At 52.1% G+C, this 22,263-nt stretch overlaps 2 long non-coding RNA genes across 2 annotated transcripts; one reads left to right on the top strand and one right to left on the bottom strand.

The window, feature by feature from the left end:
• The first annotated feature begins 8,235 nt into the window (after nucleotides 1-8,235).
• Nucleotides 8,236-21,265, top strand: LOC106628508 (uncharacterized). Its single transcript, XR_001331903.2, has 3 exons — nucleotides 8,236-11,266; nucleotides 13,758-13,863; nucleotides 18,752-21,265. It is a non-coding gene; the product is annotated as an uncharacterized LOC106628508 (long non-coding RNA).
• Nucleotides 11,280-18,741, bottom strand: LOC148182575 (uncharacterized). The gene is made up of 3 exons (XR_015774534.1): nucleotides 13,929-18,741; nucleotides 13,178-13,437; nucleotides 11,280-11,775 (listed from the first exon to the last, which is right to left on the bottom strand). It is a non-coding gene; the product is annotated as an uncharacterized LOC148182575 (long non-coding RNA).
• Nucleotides 21,266-22,263: the final 998 nt, after the last annotated feature.

Genomic DNA, 22,263 nt, shown 5'->3' with positions numbered 1-22,263 from the left:
TTCTCCATCTTCTCCATCTCCTTCTCCATCTCCTTCTCCATCTCCTTCTCCATCTCCTTCTCCATCTCCTTCTCCTTCTCCTTCTCCATCTCCTTCTCCATCTTCTCCATCTCCTTCTCCATCTTCTCCATTTTCTCCATCTTCTTCTCCATCTCCTTCTCCATCTTCTCCATCTCCTTCTCCATCTCCTTCTCCATCTCCTTCTCCATCTTCTCCATCTCCTTCTCCATCTCCTTCTCCATCTTCTCCATCTCCTTCTCCATCTTCTCCATCTCCTTCTCCATCTCCTTCTCCATCTTCTCCATCTCCTTCTCCATCTCCTTCTTCATCTCCTTCTCCATCTCCTTCTCCATCTTCTCCATCTCCTTCTCCATCTCCTTCTCCATCTCCTTCTCCATCTTCTCCATCTCCTTCTCCATCTCCTTCTCCATCTTCTCCATCTCCTTCTCCATCTCCTTCTTCATCTCCTTCTTCATCTCCTTCTCCTTCTCCTTCTCCATCTCCTTCTCCATCTCCTTCTCCATCTCCTTCTCCATCTCCTTCTCCATCTCCTTCTCCATCTCCTTCTCCATCTTCTCCATCTCCTTCTCCATCTCCTTCTCCATCTCCTTCTCCATCTCCTTCTCCATCTTCTCCATCTTCTCCATCTTCTCCATCTCCTTCTCCATCTCCTTCTCCATCTTCTCCATCTCCTTCTCCATCTCCTTCTCCATCTCCTTCTCCATCTCCTTCTCCATCTTCTCCATCTTCTCCATCTTCTCCATCTCCTTCTCCATCTCCTTCTCCATCTTCTCCATCTCCTTCTCCATCTCCTTCTCCATCTCCTTCTCCATCTCCTTCTCCATCTCCCAGCTCCAGCTTGGAAATACCCCTGGACATTCCAAGCATCCCCTCCCAATGCCAGTGGGATGGATTTCCCTGTCTCATGTCTGTGAAAAGGATTTAGGGAAAGATTTGGGTTGGAAGGGGTTTTTTGGATAATTTATTCTTATTTTCTTGGGTTTTTTTGAATAATTTACTCTTATTTTCTTGCCATTTTTTGGATAATTTAGTCTTATTTTCTTGAGGGGTTTTTGGATAATTTATTCTCATTTTCTGGTGTTTTTTTGATAGTTTGTTCTTATTTTCTTGGGATTTTTTGGATAATTTACTCTTATTTTCTTGGGTTTCTTTGGATAATTTACTCTTATTTTCTTGTTGGGTTTTTTTATAATTTATTCCTATTTTCTTGATGGTTTTTTTGGATAATTTATTCTTATTTTCTTGGGTTTTTTTTAGGGAAGGATCAGCATTAGGTGCTGGCTTAGAGGTTTAAACCCAGCCCTTGCCATTCCCCAGGTGCTGACCCTTCCTATAGGAAAAATGAGAATCCTCAGCTTTTTTTCCCCTTTAAAGGAGTTAAAACTTTAACTCCTTTAAAGGGGAAAAATCTGGGAAGGATCTGGTTTATGAGAGGTTCTTTTAACAGGAAAATAATTGGTAGGTACATGAGCAAAGCTGAAAGTATTTTCATGTTTTGCTTTGTAATGTTTAATGTTTTTTTTTCTACTTTACGAGTTATACAAAGGAATTACTCAAAACAAAGTTCTCCCATTCTGGTATGGGGGAAAAAAATAAGAAATCTGTGCTGGGACTAACGAGATTAATGAGAATTGGCTAAGCAAGAAAAAATCCAAAATATCTTGAAAAATATCCGTATTTTTTGGGGGAAAAAAAAAAAATAAATAGAAAAGTTAATTCTCTAATTGAGCTTTGTTTGCAAAATAATTCCAGGCTGGGAAGAGTAATCAACTCATGCATAAAAATACTGCTTTAGGATTAATTTTCATTTTATTAGTGGTAGCTTGGATTTTGGAAGCTACTAGCGGTTTTCAAATCATTTTTACTACAGAAGTACAAAATACCAACATGTCCTAAATCTGTGGGCCCTTGTTTTACGAAAGGCAATGGAGAGAACTGATCAAGAAAACTCATTTTTAAAAAATATAAATCTTGGCAGTTTGAGGCCAAAACAGCTGTGAAAGGCTCCTCTCCTTTCCCCCTCTTTTTTCCCAAGTATTTTAAAAGATAACAGCTTAGAACTCCTTATTTTTAGAAGGTTCCAGAAGGCTCAGCTGAGACCCAGAGCTGTACAAGTGAATTATTGAGGTCGGTTTATCCCCGGCCAGAGCAATTTGCAATCCCAGTTTCCAGCACAACGCCGCGGTCAGCGCCGCCAGCCAAGCTGATGAATATGATAATCCCAAATATGATAATTTTCGGTAATAAAAAGCACTTCAGGATTTTTTTTTTTTTTATTATTATTATTATTATTTTTTGGTCTCCTCTCAGAGGAGAATAAAGGATTTGAGTGGCAGCGAGGTTCTGGCTCCGTGTGCGTCTGGCGGCTGCCGAGCGCCCGTGGGTGCTGAGCCGGGGTGGGAGCGCGGCTGCAGCGGCTGGGATGAATCACGGCACATTTCCCAATCCCTGCCCACATTTCCCAATCCCTGCTGTGCCTGGAAAAGCAGCAGCTCCGGGCAGACACGCACAGGGACAGCGGGATGTGTCCTCCATCCGCACAGCTCCGCGCTCACCTGGCGCAGGTGAGGCCGGGAGCAGCGGGCACAGCCCCAGGGATGCTTCTGGCTGTTCCTGGCTGTTCCTGGCTGATCCTGACTGATCCTGGCTGCTCCTGGTTTATCCTGGCAGATCCTGGCAGATCCTGGCTCTTCCTGGATGCTCCTGGCTGCTCCTGGCTGCTCCTGGCTGCTCCTGGTTGATCCTGGCAGATCCTGGCTGCTCCTGGCTGCTCCTGGTTGATCCTGGCAGATCCTGGCAGATCCTGGCTGCTCCTGGTTGATCCTGGCAGATCCTGGCTGTTCCTGGCTGATCCTGACGGATCCTGGCTGCTCCTGGCTGCTCCTGACTGATCTTGGCTGATCCTGGCTGTTCCTGGCTGTTCCTGGCTGATCCTGGCTGCTCCTGGCTGATCCTGGCAGATCCTGGATGCTCCTGGCTGCTCCTGGCTGTTCCTGGCTGTTCCTGGCAGATCCTGGCTGCTCCTGGCTGTTCCTGGATGCTCCTGGCAGATCCGCTCCTGGTTGATCCTGGCTGTTCCTGACTGATCCTGGATGCTCCTGGTTGATCCTGGCTCTTCCTGGCTGTTCCTGGCTGATCCTGGCTGATCCTGGATGCTCCTGGCTGTTCCTGGCAGATCCTGGATGCTCCTGGCTGTTCCTGGCTGCTCCTGGCTGCTCCTGGTTGATCCTGGCAGATCCTGGATGCTCCTGGCAGATCCTGGCTGTTCCTGGCTCTTCCTGGCTGCTCCTGACTGATCCTAGATGATCCTGGCTGCTCCTGGCTGCTCCTGGCCCAGCTGCTCGGGAATGCCAAAACAGATTTTTTTCTTCCCTTGCTTGTTGGCTTCCCGATGGGAAAATGTTGATTTGTTATGATGAGGTTGGCGGAAATTTTAATGGGAGGTTTTTGTGTCCCCAGGGTGCAGCTCCAGGGAGGTGGGAGGTGACAGCAGAAGGGACAAAAACCTCCCCAGATCTCCCCAAAACTCTGCTCTGGCATCAGCTGGGCTACAGGAGACTGGTTCTGTGGGGCTGTGCTTTGGGGAATCAAACAGGAGAACTTCTGTCAGCCCAGCAGCCCACAGGTACCGACTGCTCTGCACTGAATCTTCCTCATTTAATTAAAAACAAACCAAAAAAAAAAGCCAAATCCCGAATCTGCATTTCAGTGCAAAGGGAAAATGAACCCTAAAAATGTGAGTTGGAGTATTTTCTGGTCAGCTCTAAGCAGAAATATTTCTGCTCACCAGCACATCCGAACCTTTATCCCCACTCAGAGCTACCTGCAGGCCCTGGACACGATCCTGCCTCTCTCAGGGCTGTGTCCTGCCATCCACCAGGACTTGGATTTTTAAATAAAGCATTTAAAAACGCTTTTAAATTTTATTTAAATCACATCAGGCTCATCTGGACATTTACATGACCCATGCTGTTCTCCCTGTACTTGCTGGAGTTGCTCCTCAACTAAATTCAAGATACTTAAGTTTGATTTCTGTGAGAGAAACTAAAAGAAACCTCAGAGTATTCTCTCCTGGTTTCTGATTAAACAAAACAAAGTTGTTATAGCTGAAGGGATTCATTTTCTGGCTAAATATTTAAATTGGTAATTAATATCCATCCCTTTGGATATTGTTTGCCTGGACTGGATGGGACAAATAAACTTACCAGGCTTGGGAAAACAGAGGCTTTCATCTGTTTATTTCACAGTGAACATTTTGCAGCGCCGCTGCTGAGAGGCAGGAGGAGGAAATGAAGGCAGGAGGGATTTCTGGCACGGCCAGGGGGGTTTAGGCAGAGCCTGGCACGGGCTGAGCAGGGCCAGGGGTCAATCTTTAAGCGGAGAGGTCACGGGAGCCCTGCCCGGCAGGGTTTGGGTGGGGACAGAGCGGATTTGGGGCAGGGAGCGGAGCTGAGCCGCGGCCAAGGGCGGCAGTGGGGACACTGCTGTCACCCTCAGTGACACTGTCACCCTCAGTGACACTGCTGCCACCCTCAGTGCCACTGCTGCCACCCTCAGTGCCACTGCTGCCACCCTCAGTGACACTGTCACCCTCAGTGCCACTGCTGCCACCCTCAGTGACACTGACACCCTCACGGACCCTGTCACCCTCACTGGCACTGCTGTCACCCTCAGTGACACTGTCACCCTCAGTGCCACTGCTGTCACCCTCAGTGCCACTGCTGCCACCCTCAGTGACACTGCTGCCACCCTCAGTGCCACTGTCACCTTCAGTGACACTGCTGCCACCCTCAGTGACACTGTCACCCTCACTGGCACTGCTGTCACCCTCAGTGACACTGCCACCCTCAGTGACACTGCTGCCACCCTCAGTGCCACTGTCACCCTCAGTGACACTGCTGCCACCCTCAGTGACACTGTCACCCTCACTGGCACTGCTGTCACCCTCAGTGACACTGCTGCCACCTTCAGTGACACTGCTGTCACCCTCAGTGCCACTGTCACCCTCACTGGCACTGCCACCCTCAGTGCCACTGTCACCCTCAGTGCCACTGCTGCCACCCTCAGTGCCACTGCTGCCACCCTCAGTGACACTGCTGTCACCCTCACTGACACTGTCACCCTCAGTGACACTGCTGTCACCCTCAGTGCCACTGCCACCCTCACGGACCCTGTCACCCTCACTGGCACTGCTGCCACCCTCAGTGCCACTGCTGCCACCCTCACTGGCACTGTCACCCTCACTGGCACTGTCACCCTCACTGGCACTGTCACCCTCGCTGGCACTGTCAGTCACTCGCACTGTCACATTCACTGACACTGCTGTAACCCTCACTGGCACTGTCACCCTCACTGTCACCCTCACTGTCACCCTGTCACCCTCACTGTCACCCTCAGTGTCACCCCCCGAGCCCCCGGGAATGCCAGGACGGGCACCGAGTGTCCCCATCCCCTCGGCATTCAGCGCCTCCTGTGCCCCCGGGCAGCGGGGACCCGGGGAAAGCAGGAGTGTGGCTGTAATTGGGATTATTCTATTTTTAGCAGGCTGTCTGCTGCCCTGTCCACGCTCCAGCTGAGATCTTTAATTCTGTCCAGCTCAACTCTTTCTGCAGCGGCACCCAGGACTGATTTTTCTCTTCTTACAAACCTTGAATTTATTTGTTTGGGTTTTTTTTTCCCCATTTCATTGTTATTCTTTTTTTTTGTTTCTTTTTTTTAAAAAACTCTTTTCCCCCCCACGTACAATAACTGGAAAATCCAGCACTGAAGTAATACAAAGGTTGTTGTATTAAAGAAAAAAAAAACAAAAAAGAAGTTATACAACGTTTACTATCATTATTATTCATTTTACTATGGAGTTTGGAAACCTCGTCATGGATCAGGAATGTGTTGTACCCTGCGCTGCACAAACAGCACAGAAGGAAAATTGCCTCTTCCAAGCTATCTTGGATAAAAACACGCGGCGATAGCAAAAGGATTTTTGTTAAACAGCAGCAGGACAAGGTGTTAAAGCCATCCCTGAGCACCTCACCACTTACTGACCCCGCATTTAAATACCTGCGTGTCTTTAACCTTTTATGAGGTATTTGCAAAGGGAACTTCGAGATTAGCACTTGGGAAAACACCCTGAACACCGCTGGCCCGACATCAAGGGACTGCTCCGGGCCGGGAATGTTTGCCTCTCCCAAATCCCCCCGGCCGTGCCAGAGCGGGACCCGGGGCAGGCACCGCGGCTCTGCGGGCTTTTCCTCCCGCAGAGGATTGGGAAGATGCTCCGCAGGGAAAAGCAGGAGGATGGAGAAGCAAAGCGCAGCCCGAGGCCGGTTCTGCCCGGCTTTGGCTCCTGACTCACGAGCTGTTCCCCTGCAATCCCCGCTCCTCCGGCTGCGCTCTCGGGCACCTCAGCACCCCCGCCGCTCTATTCTTAGCAGCTAATAGCTGAAATAATTCCTTTTGTTGGCTCCTCGGATCGGGAGCCGAGCTAAAGCTGCCCCCGCAGCCGCTGCCAGCGCTGGGGGTCCCGGGGGTGAGGGGTCCCTGTGCCAGCCGGGAATTCTGCTCTTGGTCGGGCATCCCAAACATCGCAGCCCGACCCCACCACGGCCCGTCCAGCGAGGCTCTCTGAAGCAGCTGGGATGTTCATGCTCCTTTTGGAAAAGGATCCCGGCTCTCCCGGCTGGGTTTCTTAGACTGCACAGGAAAAATTGCAGGTTTCCAGAGGGAGGGGCAGGTTTTCACCTGCGGGCTCCCAGTTCGGTGCCTGCTCTGTGCCGCGGGCTGGGCTCGCACCGAGAATGCCAATGTGACTGCCCAGTGCCAGCACAGCCAACACATCCCCGACAGCTCCCGGCGAGGACCCCGCACCTCTGGCACTGCCGGCTTTGGATCTCGGCACCAGCTGCTCCACACAATTCCCTTCAACAATTCCCGAGGGGAACCCTGAGCCCCCCAGCCCGCTCTCTGTGGGACTGCCAGCTGTGCACACCCAAACAGACGCACGGAATCGCCTTTAAAACTGTTTGCCAAGGGGTTTATTGCTCTTCACCTGCCTGCTGCTCTTCCTCCTGCTTTCTTGGGACTCCAGGGAGAGCAGCAGGGTGTTCCAGATATAACGGGGTGCCCAGAGCAGCTGGGGCTGCCCCTGGATCCCTGGAAGTGTCCCAGGCCAGCTTGGATGGGGTTTGGAGCAGCCTGGGGCAGCGGGAGGTGTCCCTGCCATGGCAGGGGTGGCACACGGTGAGCTCTAAGGTCCCTTCTAACCCAAACCATTCTGGGATTCTGCTGGGCTGGTAAAGAAAGGACTCACTGGCAATTTCTCTGGAATTCACTAAAGAAGCTTCTCTGGAAAACAATAAAGCTTTTGGAAAAAAACCAAAAGCTGAATATTTGTTGTGACTCTGTCCCTCAGTGAGGGATGATCCTTTGTAAGGATGAGGTATCCCTACCCCACATCAGCACTCGAAAACCTGACTATTCTGCATTTTAAAGCAGCTTTTAAGCCTCTGGGTCGGTAAAGTGAAGAAACTTTTCCATTGCCCTGTCCACCTTTGCCCGATTCTTTGCTCCTTCCGTTTGTGCCCAGCCACTCCCGAGGGGATGTGCCAAGCCTCCCCTCGCGAGGCTGCCGAGGTCGAGGGGTTACAGATTTACAGCTGCCCGGACTTGCTCCGGCCCGGGCAGGAATTCACTTGGCATAAACGAGGCCTTTGGATTATTTATCTCAGCCTTTCAGCTCAACAGGAACATGCCCTGATTTTAACAATCGTGCTTCCTGCGCTGGGGGAAGGTGTGGCCGATGGCATTTAAACCCAAAGCTGAGCCAAGGCTTCCCCGGCAGAACCACGAGGGCTTCCTTCAGCACTCAAAACACCAAGGGCCTCTCTCAGGTTATTTTATCACCCCCAGCAGCAATAATGATGGGCATGAGGGTGAGATTTGGGGGGTGTCAGGCTCCATATGCTGTCGCTGTTCAGGTCATGGCAGCAGAAACTCGCACGGGAGACGCTGGAGAACCGAGGATGAACCTTTAGGCTTCCTCTGGAGGTTGAGGAATCACTCCCTGACCCTTTCGTGGTGCTGGGGGAACTGCCAGTGGAGGGTCAATCCCCTCCCTCCCTCCTCAAAAACTGGTATTTTCCCCAAACATCCAGCCCAAAGCAGCCCAGTTGCAAGTCCTGAGATCTTGTTACAATGTCCAGCACTGTAAAAACTGTTTATTTTATTAATCAGCACAGTAAGCACTCAGAGCCCAGCTGTGATCAGCCACAGGCTCACATCCAGTTTGGGAAGAGATTCCTGCCCTGCCATTCCGATGGTGACACCCATCTCCCCTGTCTCAGACCATGGCCATGGATTATTCTCCATTATTCACCATTATTTTCCAAGCCTTCTTTCTAGCCCAGGACTTCACACCCTCATAGTTGGTTCTTACAAAACCACAGCTCTGTCTCCTACTTTCAAATTCTGTGAGGAAAAGAAAAATAAAAAAAACCAAATTCAAACCAGTAGCAACACATGGAAATGGGCTCCAGTGAAACCAGAAATGCAGCCTAGATTTTTATATGGAAATATATGGAATGTCAAAGATGTTTGAACCAGAAAATGCCGAATCCTGGCCAAGAGTGTCAGAAAATGACTTTATGTTTTTAGGCCTCTTCACTCAGGCCTGAGAGCTGAAGTTTTCCATTGCCCCAAGATTTCTTACACGGTTGATTGTTCCCCAGAGCAGCACAGCTCTGAGCTCTTGGGAGCCTGAGTGTCACCAGCAAGAACCTAGAGACAGGTAAAGATAGAAACATTCCAGGGCTGCTGATTTTCAAAGGAAAGCAAACCATCAAATAAACGCTGCATTTCCCCTGAAAGCAACCAGAACGAGTCATTTGAAATAAATCAAAGTTGGTTTCACCTCCTTAACGCACCGCAGGACAGAAGCGGTGTGAGCTGAAAGCATCGGTGAACTGCCCCATTTCTGAGGCTCCCAGCGTTTCATCTCGCTCTGGAGCTCCGTGGATCTCGAGGTGGCCTCTGCTGCCTGCACGGCGCGGCGCAAACCGCCGGGGAAAAGCGGGAACGCGGAAAATCCGCCCCGGTGCCGCGTGCCGGGGCTCCCGAGAGAACGGGGGGGACTGAAAGCAGCACAGGCAGCTCCGTGTCTCAGCAAAACCCGGCCTGCTTCGGGGGGATGACTCATTTCGGGAGCCTGAGCTCGCTCCCAGTCATTAAGGAAGGAGTTAATCCCTGCAGCTTTGGCCACAAAGTGGATGTGTAAGGCCTGGAGTCCCATGGGCTCGATTGCATAAGAAACCATGTATTGTGGCATTTAGTTGATCATGCACTACTTCTTCTGGTCACATGGAGGCTTGATTTCCCCTTGCATCAGCTACTACAGACTTTTTACATTTCTGGTACAGCTATTTGCTCAGTTCATCGGGGTCATCCCCTTCACCCCACAGCAGAGCCTGTGCTGCTCACCCCGCCCTGACCCACGGGATCTCACCCCATTTTTTGTAGGATCCTGGAAGAGGAACTTGTAATTTTTCTCATTTGTGTCTGTGCGTAACAGGTGTCATTTTCAGTGTAGTACAGACAAATCCCAAAATAGCTCAGGCTCTTCAGACGCTGCGAGGAGAAAAAAATCGTGGTTACTTCAGCTTTGGTTGTAGTGAAAAACCCAACGCCGGCAGCCGGCTCTGGAGTCGGAATTAAAATGGCAGACGGAGGAGCGGAGCAGGGCTCTCTCTGCATTCCCCGTTTCCTGACGGACTGCTCCTCGCTGCTCCGTGTGTGCACATCAACTCCCTCACACTGCTGCCTCTCCAGCAGCTCCCCTGATTCCCAGGAGCTGCACCTACCACGGATCCTCCTCCACACTTCCCGGTGCCGGCAGAGCTCTGCTTCCCCTGCCGGGTGCCGGGGCCGGCCGGAGGCACCGGAGTTATTCCAGGGATTTGGGGGGCAGAGGCGAGGAGAGAGCGAGCAGCTGCAAAAGGCTGCTTGCCTGGGGATGATGCCTGCTGTGCTGAAATGCAGAGCTGCCTGTGGACCGTCTCTGTCGGGGATTATTGGATTCTGGGGACTCCAGGAGCGCGGTTATTAGTTCCCCTGCCTACGCCGAGCGTTTTGAATCCGTGTGTGTGATAACACTTATTAATGCTGCTCAGATTAAGAAGATCCTATGGCTTTCCAGCACTTTCAGCACCTTATCTCACACCACGCACCTGCCCAGCAGCTGAACCACGCTCAGATCAGTGTCCTGTGGCCAGCAGAGCAGGGGCCAGCAGTAGCCCCGTGGCCAGAAGTCCTGCATTTGCTCACAGCAGCAGCTCCTCTTAAGCTGCCTTGTGCTTCAGGGGATCTGCCTGCTGAGGATTTGCAGGACCTGGGCCTAAAATATTTTATTTCAGGAAGTCAAGCAGTGGTTCCCGTCACCGAAACAGTTAATCAGAAAGCACCAACTCTCTACTGCAACGTGTGTGTGTGTGCACGTGTTTTTGTTTTTTAGAGCCAGCAAGATTTGCTTTGGCTTTTTTAAAGCAGAAAACACCAAAAAAGTTGGCTGTGGCTTCAGCTGCTATCGCTGGAGATTTGTACTGCTGACTAGCAATCCTAAAAGAGTTAACCTGGTAAGTATGACTCAGAAGCAGAGAAGGAGATGCGAGGCTGAGAGCCGGGGAGGAAGCGCAGAAACAGAGGTGAGGAACAGAATAACTGCCAAAAAAAGGTGCAGAGTCCAGGAGTGACGTTCCCTCCGGTCTGCCTGGCCCTGGCACCGCTGGCACGGGCTCCCTGGAAAGCTGCAGTTCCGCTCTTATAACACAAGGAGCAGGCTGGAGAATTTAGAGCTGCGTCACAGAGCTCAGCGAGAGAGTGAGAGAGCAAGCTCCGTCGATAGGTCTACCAGCAACAGCCCTGCTGCAGCAAGAGGGGAGAGAGGCAGCAAGAGAGGCAGAGAGGGCTCCAGGAAGAGAAGTGGCACCAACACCAAGACTGGGCTCCTGCCACCATCCACTGCCATTTGTACCCCGTACTCGGGCTCGCTCGGCGTAGGAGGCTTCGCCCATTGACGATGCCGGAGACCCTGCGCGCTTAATCCCACGGGGAGGGAGAGTGGGCAGACACCGAAAGGGTTAACGGGAAGGAAATTTCTGGAAGCTTCTCTTCTGCGGCGCTCCAGAGCGAGCGGAGGGCTGAGGACTGCGCAGATGGTGCACGGGCACGGCTCCTCGGTCCGGTTCGTCTCCCTCACGTACGTACCCTTTGATCAGGATGGGGCTGGAGCTGCGGCCGCGTATTCGGATTATTTGCAGGGCGTCCCTTTCCCCCGGCGTCCCTAAGTTGGGATCCCAAAGTGCCTTTATTATTATTTTGGCTGGGCAGGATTGCTCTGTTCTGCGTCAGAGCTGTTTTCTCAATGGAGCGACAGCACAGGTTGTACTAATGTCACTCCTGCCGGCATTGCTGTACTGCAGAGGAGGGTAGTAGCCGTGGGAGAGAGATGACAACTTTGCAAAGACTGCTGTTTTCCCGGTTTGTCTGAGCTTTTTATCCCCCCCCGTGTCCCTGGGGGCTGGCATGCCAGCGAGGGGTCGGTGCAGGGGTTAACGGGCACCCTGAGATCCGGAGCTCGCAGCTCTGTCACTGCGTAGTTCGCAAAGTGGCAAACGGTGACGCAGTGATCATTGCAGGGCACGTCGTCCAGTTTTTAAAAGCACTGGGGACAGGTAGACGGGTGCCTTCCAGACGCTTCCACGCCAGCTGAAAGGGGTTAAAGATGAGTCGAGCCGGGAAGCGAGCATTTAGGGATTAAATGTCATCATTTTGGCGTTGGAAAGTTGTTTACCTTGCTCTCTCGGTGTCTCCATGCTGGCAGGCGGCCAGCTCACATGTGATAGTCTTCCCTGGACTGCTGCATCATTAACGAGAGCCAGCGCCGGCTCCCATTGGCCGGGGAGGGCGCAGCGCCGGGGCCGCGCCACCATTGGGCGCGCCGGGGATGGCAGGTGGAGCGCCAGAGCCCATTGGCCGTGACAGGGTGCCAGGAGGCTGGCCTGGCACTGACAGGGACAGGGACACTGCCCCTGACAGGGACACTGCCCCTTCTCCTGCTCCTGACACTGCCCGTGACACTGCCTGGGACAGGGACACTGCCTGTGACACTGACAGGGACAGGGACACTGCCCGTGACAGGGACACTGCCTGTGACACTGCCTGGGACAGGGACACTGCCTGTGACACTGACAGGGACAGGGACACTGCCCCTTCTCCTGCTCCTGACACTGCCCGTGACACTGCCTGGGACAGGGACACTGCCTGTGACACTGACAGGAACAGGGACATTGCCCCTGACACTGCCCCTGACACTGCCCCTGACAGGGACACTGCCCCTTCTCCTGCTCCTGACACTGCCCGTGACACTGACAGGGACAGGGACACTGCTCCTGACACTGCCCCTGCTCCCTGCCCGTGGGTGTCAGCGGGGCTGGCCTGGCACTGACAGGGACAGGGACACTGCTCCTTCTCCTGCTCCTGACACTGCCCGTGATAGTGACAGGGGCACTGCCCCTTCTGCCCCTGACACTGCTCCCTGCTCTCAGGTGTCAGCTGTGACTGTGTGAGCAGGGCTGGCCTTGCTGCTGCTACTGCCCGTGACACTGCCACTGCCCCTTCTCCTGCCCGTGATACTGCCACTGCCACTGCCACTGCCACTGCCACTGCCTGCTCCCTATTCCCTGCTTCCCATTCCCTGCCTGCAAGTGTCAGCACAGGGGTCGTGTGAGCGCCAGGCTGCCCTCTGCCACTGCCTGCTCCCTGTTCCCTGCCTGCTCCCTGTTCCCTGCCTGCTCCCTGTTCCCTGCCTGCTCCCTGTTCCCTGCCTGCTCCCTGTTCCCTGCCTGCTCCCTGCCTGGGGGTGTCAGCCAGAGTGTGCATGTGGCATTGCCAGCACTGAGCTGCCCTCTGCCCACTGCTGCCTATTCCCTGCCTCCTCCTTGTCTGTTCCCTGTGTGTTTCCCTGCTCCCTGCCCTTCTCTGCCTGCTCCCTGCCCGTTCCCTAAGTTCTCCCTGCCCATTCCACGGCCTGTTCCCTGCCTGCTCCCTGCTCCCTTCCCACTCCGTTCCCTGCCTGCCCCTCCCTGCCCGCCGCTCGCTCCGTGCCCACCTGGGATCCCGGGATGCCAGGCGTCCCTCGGGCAGGACAGGAGCTGGTCCCTGCTGCCTGTGCTGGGTGCAGCCCCTGGCCCATGGGTGCTCACGGGGGGTCTCGTTCCGCCGTCCGGTCGTGACGATGACGTGTCAGAGCTGCAGCTCTCGGTGCGGGGGACAGCACTGGCCTTCGGGGCTTTTCTCCTCGCTTCCTCCTCCCTTGTGAGGTGCTGGAGTGTTGGCAGCACTGTGAGCTGCTTGGGGCAGGGACTGCACCTGGAAATTGTGTTGTGGGAATAGTTAAAGAAATGAAATTGACTCTTACCCAAACTCAGCTTTTGTTGGCACAAGTGTGAGTTTGCCACGGGCTCTGTAACCTCACAGAGAGATGGAGACTGCCCTCGGTGATGGGTCTGTAAAGGTTTGCAATGGAGTAACAGCGCTAGAAAGCACGGACGGAAGGATTGGGAAGGACTGGTTAAGGATAAACGGGAGACTGAGGGCAGAGATCAGCTCCAGAGAGAGGATGGGGAAGTGGAGAACACTTTTCCCTCTTAACCATTCACTATACTATTTTTTCACCTCTCTTCTTAAAGCGACCAGCAATGAAGATGGCAGCTCTGCCGGGAAGTGCTGAGGACACAGCCAGCCTTGAGCTTGGTCCTTCTGGCCGAGGAAGTCTCCCGATTATGCAGTGGAGTGGTAACTTTGCTTTCTCATACAACAGGGACCATTATTCCATAGTCTTTCATCATTCTGAGGCTTACCCAAGTTTCAGGATGTGCTAGCAGGAGTGTTTAATCTCTGTTACTCGCTGGCTGACATCTCCAGAGTCAGGGCTGGTTGTTTAGCAACAACCGCTGGGCTCAGCACCGGCTCGGGCACAGCGTGGCCACCGTCCCCATCGCCTGGGCTGCAGCCTGGCCTCTGCAGGGTGCTCTGGGAGACAGGGAGAGAGGAAAGGGCTGGATTCACACCCTGGACGGAATTTCGGTGCTTTGGTCGCGAAGGCCGCAGGCGCTGCGGATTTTTCACGACTCCGTCCTTTGCGCAGGGCCGCCATTTCCACCGGCAGTGCGGTGCAGGGAAGAACCCAACAGACTGTACGTGCCACTCCCCACTTTCTTTCCCTCTTTCCCATCTCCATCTCTCCTCCTTCCCCTCCTTTGCTGCCAGATTCCATAGGGAATTTCAGCCTCTTACTGCAGTCATCACAACCCCTCCTGACTCACTGAGCCTCCGCTGGCTGTGGCTGGCTCCCTCGGAGCATCCTCGCCTCCCGCAGCGCCAGATCCGCAGAGCAGGGGAACAACGGGAACAGCAGCGACGAAGGTGGTCCCTGCAGCCAGACAGACAGGCATAAATACACACACACACACACATGAGAACAGTCCCAGGCAGCTGTGGAGGGGGTTTTGTACAGCCAGGAGCTGGACTAAGGCACGGTGCTGGGTTGTGCGGATGATGGGTGGGTTGTGTCTGTTTTCCTGAGCGTTGGTTGTGTGGACAGCTCTTTGCAGTTTTCCCCACCACAGCTCTGGGGTGGAGAAGCCCTTACTTTGTAAAGCTAGTGCTGTTTCATGGCTTTCAAGGAGGTGCCACTGGCTGCTGAACGTGTTCAGCATGGATTTGATTCCTTTTGCCACCATGTTTTGGCCAAACTGCGCCCAAACGCAGGGAGGGTAAGGAGACGGATAAAAGAGGAGTTATTTCAATGTTAAACTTCAGCTGTAAATCTCATTACTCAGGAATTGAGGTTACTGGCAGCAGGTAAATCTGCAGAACTGGCAGGAAACAAGGCTAAGAAGGGGACATGGCATATTTCTGTAGGACAGCAGTGCTTGTGTGCACAGGGGTGCCACTGTCACTGTGAGCTGTACCTGGGTAACTGCTCCGGGCTCGTTTCCTGCACGGTGCCGCAAAAGGACTGGGGAAAGCTGTGATTTCTCCCTCCTTCTGCCACTTGTATGTGTGTGACACCGTGTGAGCTGATTCATTTTCCTGTATCTGGGTTTCCCTGCTCTGGGGAGTGGGGTTTGCTCTGCCTCGGCCTTGGTGCAGCATCGTGACGCAGCGTTCGCTACCACGCCGACAAAACACGCGCAGTTTTCTCGGGCGTTCCGGGGACCGTGGCACTCGGGGAAGGAAGGGTAGGATTTCACATGCCCATAATATAAATTTGAAAGCATTACCTCTTGTTGTCTGCTGGAGAAGGAAGGCTCTGTGAGGGACGAGACAGCCGTGATCTCCCCCTGCACTTGTTTTGCCGATGGTCATGTTACATCTGTGACGCAGACGAATTTTGCTGTTGGTTCCTGTCGGTGCTTTAGGGAGTGGAGCTGATGGGAGCACAAGCTTGAATATGGTTAGAAACATTCATTTCACATTGATGTTAGAGTTTGAACCACACCTGGAGGGTCAGGGGTATCAGATCCACCTAGTGACCTCCCCAAATGATGAAGGAATTCGGATGAGCCCCAGCACCCCTGGCCATTTTGCTGCTCGCAGAGCAGACTCGGAGCCTGCAGCGCTGCTGCTGCTGCTGCTGTTCATTTCCATGTTATACAAATACAGCATTGGGCTCTGTGTCAGGAGCTTTCTGGTGCTGTGAGAAGCTTAAAGTCTACAAGCAAATGTTTTTCTTTTCTTATTTGGGAACATTCATTAAAACGTCAAAATGCCAAGTGTTCTACCCTCTCTCCTCCGACAAATCTCTCCCAGACCTATCCAGAAAATTCAGTGCTGCTGGTTAGGATTTTTAAAACTTTATCATGGTGTTTTCTTACAGTTTAATATGGGTATGGCTGGGGGGGGAGAGTAAGATTTAATTTGGTTAAATATCTGTAATGCTGATTTTAATGGACAAGGATGAAGGCAAGAGATAGGAGTTGTCCACAGCCCCTTTATCTCTGTTTACAGACAGACCCAAGCCCAGGCTGTGAGGAAAAAAGGGAATACTCTATCCCATTCCCACCCACCCAAACAATTTCGGTGCAAAGGCAGCAGTAGAAAAGGCCAAGCTGGAATGTCACAAAATGGTTCCACCAGCACTCAGAGATGCCAGTGCCGTTTATCCTGGCTCGGCTCCGAGAGCGGCACCGCGAGCCGCCTGCTGCAAGGTCATTCCCCTGACTCATGGTCAGCAACCAGTTGGTTCAGGAACTCCCAATCTACTTCTCTTGCAACTGTGCCCATGCCTGAACCTGGAGGGGAGGCTTGAGAATTAACATTACTGCAGCAGCGGGGGCACTGAGCCCAAAACTGCAGCTCCAAAAAAATCCTGTGTCTCTGAAATAATTTTAAAATCCATCATTTGTTTCCTTGCTGGCTCCAAAAACTTTCCACTAGTTCCCTCATCCCCTTTTCCCCCAAGACTTCCTCTGGACTGCTAGGAATGTGTATTTAAGGACTCACACTCTGTTCTAGGAAGAAAACCTCTGTGAATATTTGCATTTCTGTAGCTATCAGGTGGACTCTGCAGGCTCCCCAGGGCCTGTCAAGCCAGGGCTGTCTCTCAGGTGCTTTCAGTTTCAGATAGCTCAGCTCAGGAGCTGCCTTGTCCCCTCCCAGGTTTCCCCATTTTCCCCTGGTGCTCCTCTTTGCCCATCTCACCGGTATTTTCAGCTGTCTCAGGACAAGCCCAGCCACGGAAATGCTCTGGGCTGGCTCTGGCAGTGGTTAATGCCTCTGAGCAAAAGAACTTATTCAGTCCCCAAAGCTTGGGGCATGTTCTGTGTCCACAGGGAGAGCAGAGCCAGAGCCCCCAGCCCTGGGCAGCCTGACCCTGTTCACCTTCCCCCATCATCATCATCATCATCATTCCCTGCTCTCCCAAAGGGACAGAGCCTGGCTGCCAATCCCCATGCCAGTGCCACCTCCTCGCCTGCAGGGAGGCAGATGTGATGGCTCGTCTGCTCAGAACCGAGCCAACACACTGTGATTCAGCCCTCCAGCTTTCCAAGGAAGAGCTATTTCTGAGGGAAGCTCATCTCTCCAGCTCCCCCCACAAACAGGGTGCTCAGGAGTCCGACAGCAGCCCCTGGGTTTGCATTTGGGAACCCAGCTCAAAGCCTTCCCAAACACTGGCAGTGGCTCTTGGACACACAGTGGTGTTCCAGGGATGGGATGATGGAAATCCTGGGAACAGGGACAGACCAGCAGCTCGTGTGCCTGGGGGAGCCAGCCAGAAGTGCTTGGTCAGTGTTTTTATTCCAGCCTGTTTTGCCAGGTCCTTGTACTGCAGGTAGTGTTAAACCCAAGGTTTGTTGGTTTGTCTGGTTTAAAGGCAGGTTATACTTCAGTGAACATCTGGCTGGGTTTGTTTCCTCATGCTCCTCCCTGGCTCAGGACATTCTTTTGTCTCTTGAATGACACAAAAGGAAAATATGGCTTCCCTTGCCATTACCTGGAGGAGCTGGAGCGGTGGTGTTGGGGGAACACCGTGTTCCTGAACTGACTGTACAAATCACAACAATCATCTCCCTGTGAGAGCTTTCCAGCCCTGCAATCAGTACTTTACATTCTAAAGGGATGCTTAGGTACAGGAGTTAGGAACAGAAAATGGCCTTTCAGGTTGCAGCTGCTTAGGTGGATCATTTGTTCGAGTGGAGCGAGTTTTGCAATGTGCTGCTCGCTAAATCTGAGGAGTTTTTGTTCCTACTGCCCTTCCCTGACCTCAGCCACGTAAATGCAGAGCTTTTCTTCCCCTGTGGGAGTTTGCCCAGCTTCACCCCACTGTTCCCTGTGAAATCTGGAACCCCCCATAGGATCCAGGCCTTCAGCAGTTCCTGTGCCCCACAAACAGGCTGGGGCTTGGCCCAGGAACTCTCCTGGGAGCAAAGGTGGAGGAAAACTGGGTGACTCCAGGCAAGTGAAAGCAATTTCAGCCGAGCAGAGGGGGATCACAGGCGGGGGAACCACAGCAGGAATATCTGAGCACACCTCTAATGGTCACCATGCTAAAACAGACACTGCAGAGTGCTCTGACAGATTCCCCCCAACAGGAATTGAAATCAGTGACTCAAATCAAGCCTGACCGTCCCATTGCTCACAGTTCAATGGCACACAAAGCTCCACAGGCTTTCACCCCCATCCTGTCCCAGTGTTCAGCCTGCCTTGGGGTTTTGGGGGGTTTCAGACACAGAGTGTCTGGCTTTTAACTCCATTTGTGCTGCAGCTGTAAGGCTGCCAGAGCAGGACTGAAGGAACAGGCTGTGTTCAATTCAGGATTGTAATGTGGAGTTTTTATTGTGGTCTTAATAAAGGAAAAAAAAAAAAAATCTCCCTTATGCTTTAAACTCGTGAAGGAAGTACCTGTTTCTGCTGCCAGTGGCATCTCCAGAGCCATCTCCTAGGCACAAATATCAATTTTCCTAAGCAGTGCAGCCCCCACCCTGCGTGCCCCCAGGCAATGCTGCTGACACACCGAGGGCTCCAGACTGGCTCCCAGTGCAAGCCAGAGCACATTTGTCCATAGCTGACCCACGCAGCACCAGACCTGCACAACAAAGAGATGCAGTTACAGGCTCCCCACGCCGAGGAGGCTTTTTTTGAAACCTTAGAAGTTCACTCATTTCCATTCCCCTTACAGGTCACCACTTGTACTGTCACACCCCTTGTCCTGCACCTGGCCCTGGGCTGATTCATTCCTTCACTGGGAGGATGATGCATCAAGCTCAGATTCTCAGCATGTAAAACAGGGATTATTTTCTCCAGGGGAGACCAGAGCCTGATGAACCACGACCTTCACCCCGTGATGTGAAAATGGAGAAAAACATTTATGATGCACACTGAGCTCTGTTTGGCTTTCTGTAAAAGCCTTTCTATACAGAAGGTGTAGGTTGTGAAAAACCAGGTCTGTGGCATCCAGGCTTGCCTTGCTCCTTGCAGACTGAAAGTCTCAGGGTAAAGAGGAAATTCCCTTTCTCGGGAAAGCCAGGGATTCCCTTTTTGTCTTTGTCTCCTATGGAATGTATAAAGCAGTGTGAAGTCCATGAAAGGCTTTGAGTTGTTCCTCTGGAAGAAGCTACAGAACAGCACTGCCACTAAAACATCTGAAAAGGAGGAAAACCACAGAATGACATTGTACTTTCCCTACTGCTCTTTATTGGGAAGTCCAGACCACTGTGACAAGGCCGAGGACAGGTGACAGCATTTGCTGGTCTCCACACAGCAAATGTTTGAGACCAGCACTGCTTCCTTTCCTTCCCTGTGAGGGTGGGGAGGGGCTGGGATGGAATTCCCAGGGAAGCTGTGGCTGCCCCATCCCTGGCAGTGCCCAAGGCCAGGCTGGAGCAGCCTGGGACAGCAGGAGATGTCCCTGCCCATGGCAGGGGTGAGCTTTAAGGTCCCTTCCGACCCAAACCATCCTGTGCTCCTGCTTTGTGGATCTCAGCATCCTGAACTGCTCCTCCCTCATGCCCAGACACACTGGGAGCCTTGGAAAGGAGAGCACAGATGCACCCTTCCCAAAACCTGCACCCTGCCAAGAAGGGCTGACACCTTCTGGTGAGCTTGTGAAGGCAACAGGACAAACTCCAGGTAGCCTGGAGGAGGGGCAGCAGCATCTTAATTATGCTGAAGTGAAACCCGGTTTTATCAAAACTATAAATAATAAATGAGCCATTGGTCTTCATCTGCTGCATGATATTTCTGGAAAGGCTGGTCTCCTTTGCAGAGGGGAAGATGTGCAGAGGTGTTCAGCCCTTCTAAGTCTCATACTTTGAACACAAGTTCCCATTTTCAGCAGAAGAAAATCAAGTGTCATTTCCTCCAACTGTTTTCCAAAACCCTAATGAAGATTTCTGTGTAGTGCTTCCTACTTGAGGCAAGGAGAAAGCAGAGCAAACCTCACTGTGAGCCTGTTTCTCAGGTTCTGGGATCTGTGCTGCACCTGCCTCTCCTCAGCAGCAACTCTTGTGCATCTTTTCAGGAGTAATTCTCACCTGGTAATAGAGGGTGCCTCACAATAACTGTGCCAGCACGGCAGGCACTGGGGAGGGAACCTGCTTTCCACTCGTCTTTCACCCTGTTGCCCCAGATAATGGATTTAGAAACGACAGTAAATATCCAGACACAGGAATCTAGTCCAGTTATTCCCCTTTCCTCCACCCCTCTTTCTTGGAAGGACGAGCTCTTGTCTCTGAGCTTTCCCTCTGCTGCCTGGGAGTGTGCATTAGGATGGAGGCACTGGAGCAGGGTTTTGGATGTGGTTACAACAGGAATACACAGGGTTGCCAAAAAGCCAGGCCATCCATAAGTGAAACTGCTGCCTCCAGTTGTGCTTTGTTCCATTTCACATCGGCCTCTGCTCCAGCACAGGTCAGACACTTATCCAAGGGTTGATAGCTCCTGAATTATGCATGTGTGGAGCAGTTCAGAGGCTTCTCAACACCCCCTCCATTCCCTCTGCTCCGAGCCACTGCAGGTTAAGTGCACTGCTCAGCCCTGCTGCAGTTCCAGGAACCATCAGCCACTCATTTTCACACTCCCCTTCCTCGACAACTTCCACTGAACCGCTTACACCTCAATTTATCAACCTTTCTGTTCTGACCCACACTCAAAGGACTTGCAATCCAATTTGTTTTCATCCTGCCTGCAGAATTTAAAAGTTGTCTCACAAAAATCTGCGAGTCCTGGCTTATTTACAGCCCAGGGATTGCTGATAGAGGAAGTTCCATCAGGACACTCACATTTCCTTTCCCTGTCACAAAAAGCAGCTGATGTGTCCTGTGCTCTCTGATCAGTGAGTGACACAAAGCCAGAACTCTCTGTGTCTTGGACAGAATGAGGTTTATAGCCTGGTTTCATCTGCAGTGAAATGGAAAAAGTCTTCCTGTACCACACAAACTTCCCACACTCACCCCATCAGCATCATGCTCGGCACTAGCAAGAAATAAAACCTTAATCATCACTTGCTGGGAAGAACTTGAGCGCATTCCACCTGGCTAGGGCAGGAAACAACACTCACTGCCAGGCTGGGGGCTTTCCTCACCACATAAATTTCATTTCTCCTACACCAGCCTCAACCATCCACAAGATGCCACAAAAAAAGCGTTATCCATAAAGTAGCTAAGCCCAAGGTAACTGTCTTGCTGTCTAATAAAACTAAATAAATGAATTTTTCTCTAGGTACAGTGGAGATGAAGGATTTTCTCCCTCAGCCTGCAGCCATGCACAAGATGTGTCTTCCTCTGGAAGCTGGTTTCACATGGTGGCTTAGATTTTCCCACTTTGTATCTAGCACCATTTGAAATCAGTGTTCTAGGAGCAAGAATTACAGCGTGGGAGGAGACCAAGCACCTGCTCACTTCAGCAACATCCTCTGCTCCTCAAAGCAGCCCCTTTCCCAAAGGTCTTTTTTTTGTTGTTGTTGTTTTGTATTGCCAGCCATCCACTTTGTAACATCATCTGATTTCTAGAGACTTCTCCAACCACTGTATGCACCCTCCCAAGCCAGGGCCACAGCAGCACAGCCTCCTGCTCGTGTACTTCTGCCTAATAAACAGTGGATATGAGTTCAACTTTTCCAGAGTAAAGTGATCCACAAGTTGCATGAAAACCAACGTGGTACCTCTTGTACCTTGACAGGCACCCAAAAACCACGATCAACACTTTATTTATTGCCTCAGAGCAAAAGGATTTCCACTCTCTGCTTGGGGACTCCATCACCACAGGATTCTCACTCCATAGCTCTGCAAACAGGAATTCCCTCCAACAATTTCACCTCAGCAGTCAAACACAGAAGTGCCTCCAGCAATCACAGAATCCAGACTGGCTGGGGTTGGAAAGGACCTTAAAGATCATCCTGTACCAAGCCCCTGCCACGGGCATCATCAAGATGCCTCACAGCACGCACAGAACCCACTCCTTTCTCCAGAACCATTTTCCAGCACGCACAGAACCCACTCCTTTTTGTAGAATCGCTTTCCAGCTTGCTGCTGGTACCTCCTAGCAATATTTCACTTCTCCAGCCCTGCATCCCAACCACTAAAACTGAAGCTGAACTCTTTTTTTGCCCTCCCTGATGTCCAGCGTGTTCCCAGACATGGAAAAGCCGATCCTGGTGTGGATGAAGGTTTGACCAGAGCACTGAGTAGTCAC

The sequence above is a fragment of the Pseudopodoces humilis genome, chromosome 26 (assembly GCF_049639895.1).
Source record: "Pseudopodoces humilis isolate 2021_Gansu_Grassland_sample_001 chromosome 26, ASM4963989v1, whole genome shotgun sequence".
In the NCBI taxonomy this organism is placed as follows: domain Eukaryota; kingdom Metazoa; phylum Chordata; class Aves; order Passeriformes; family Paridae; genus Pseudopodoces; species Pseudopodoces humilis.
This window is presented reverse-complemented; position numbering and strand designations above follow the sequence as displayed.